A 2,500-nucleotide genomic window follows, 5' to 3' on the forward strand; every position below is an offset into this window, starting at 1 on the left:
TTTAGAAGTCACATAATTAGTTGAATGGAGTCCACCTGTGTGCAATTAAGGTGTTTCACATGATTTCAGGTTAAATACACCTGTCTCTGGGAGGTCCCACAGTTGGTTAGTACATTTCCTAACAAAAACTACATCATGAAGGTGAAGGAACATTCAAAGCAAATCCGGAATAAGGTTCTTCAAAAGCACCAATCAGGGGTAGGATATAAGAACATTTCCAAGGCATTGAATATCCTCTCAGAGCACAGTAAAGTCCATTATTAAGAAATGGAGAGAATATGGCACAACTGTGAATCTGTCTAGAACAGGCCGTCCTCAAAAACGGAGTATCCGGGCGTATAGGGCACTAGTCAGGGAGGCCACCAAGAGGCCTATGGCAACTCTAAAGGAGTTACAGTGTTCCACGGCTGAGCTGGGAGACACTGTGCATATGGCAACAATAGCCCGGGTGCTTCACAAAACTGGCCTTTATGGGAGAGTGGCAAAAAGAAAGCCATTGTTGAAAAGAACTCGCATCAAATCTCGGCTAGAGTTTCCCAGAAGGCATGTGGGAGACTCTGAGACCAAGTGGAAGAAGATTCTATGGCCTGATGAGACCAGAATAGAGCTTTTTGGCCACAACGCTAAGCGCTATGTTTGGCGCAAGCCTAACACCGTACATCATCCTGAGAACACCATCCCTACCGTGAAGCATGGTGGTGGCAGCATCATGCTATGGGGATGCTTCTCTGCGTCAGGGCCTGGAAAGCTCGTGAAGATAGAGGGCAAAATGGATGCGGCAAAGTACAGAGAAATCCTGAAGGAAAACCTGCTGAAGTCTGCAAGAGACCTGGGACTTGGAGAAGATTCATCTTCCAGCAGGACAATGACCCCAAACATACAGCCAAAGGCACACTGGAGTGGCTTAAAAACAAAAAGGTCAATGTCCTGGAGTGGCCCAGTCAAAGCCCGGACCTCAATCCAATTGAGAATATGTGGAAAGAGTTGAAAATTGCTGTTCACCAAAGGTCCCCATCCAACTTGACGGAGCTTGAGCAATTTTGCAAAGAAGAATGGGCAAAAATAGCAGTGTCCAGATGTGCAAAGCTGGTAGAGACTTATCCAAATAGACTCATGGCTGTAATTGCTGCCAAAGGTGCCTCTACCAAATATTGACTCAAGGGGGTGAATACTTATGCAATCAATTATTTTCTGTTTTGTATTTGTAATTAATCTGTGGAGAAGATCTTCCCTGTTTTTCAACATTTACTTTTCAAAACGAACATTTGTCATTCAAAAGTCCAACAGCATAATGCAAGGAGAATGGCTAATTCATTAGGAACAGTCATGTTGAAGACAGTACCAGTTTCAAATGATTAAAAACTGGGAAACTGTTTGAGAAAAGAAATATATAAAATAGTTTATTTAAAAATATTTAATATATACACATTTTTTTAAGAAATACTGTTCCAATGGTCATTTCAAATGTGCTGCGAGTTTAAAATCGTCTGGAAATTAAACACTGATGCCTTTTTTAATTGTATTGTTTTTGAAAAAAGTTGAAAGGCTGGGAGAATCTTCTGTGGAGAAGATCTTCCCTCCCTTTCAACATTAATTCTCAAACTGAATGCAGTAGGGATTCAAGGAAATGCATGCACATGGATTAGGGAGTGGTTAACATGTAGAAAACAGAAAGTACTAAATAGAGGAGAAACCTCAAAATGTAGTGAGGTAGCCAGGGGTGTACCTCAGGGATCACTATTAGGTCCTCTGCTATTCCTAATCTACATTCATGATTTAGATTCTGGTATAGTAAGCAAGCTTGTTAAATTTGCAGACGACACAAAAATAGGAGTGGCGGCAAACACTGTTGTAGCAGCAAAGGTCATTCAAAATGATCTAGACAGCATTCAGAACTTGGCAGACACGTGGCAAATTACATTTTAATAGAGAAAAGTGTAACGTATTGCACACAGGCAATACAAATGGGCATTATAAATATCATATGGGAGATACTGAAATTGAAGAAGGGATCTATGAAAAAGACCTAGGAGTTTATGTTGACTCAGAAATGTCTTCATCGAGACAATGTGAGGAAGCAATAAAAAAGGCCAACAAGATGCTCGGATATATTGTGAGGTGTGTTGATTTTAAATCAAGGGAAGTAATGTTAAAACTTTACAATGCATTAGTAAGACCTCACCTAGAATACTGTGTTCAGTTCTGGTCACCTTGTTACAAAAAGGATATTGCTGCTCTAGAAAGAGTGCAAAGAAGATGGTTAATCTTCCCTCTGACATTCTCCATTGACAAATTGAGGGATGCGCACCAGGCCGCACACCCGCCGCTCCGGATTCGGGGATCTGAACCCGACTCTCTTTGGATCGGCCGGGGGGCGACGGAGGCAATCACCCCTCCCTTTCAGAACGGCATTCGCCTATCTCTTAGGACCGACTGACCCATGTTCAATCATTTTCTGTTTTGTATTTGTAATTAATTTAGAACAATTTGTAGATTTTAT

This window comes from Acipenser ruthenus, unplaced genomic scaffold (assembly GCF_902713425.1).
Source record: "Acipenser ruthenus unplaced genomic scaffold, fAciRut3.2 maternal haplotype, whole genome shotgun sequence".
NCBI lineage: Eukaryota > Metazoa > Chordata > Actinopteri > Acipenseriformes > Acipenseridae > Acipenser > Acipenser ruthenus.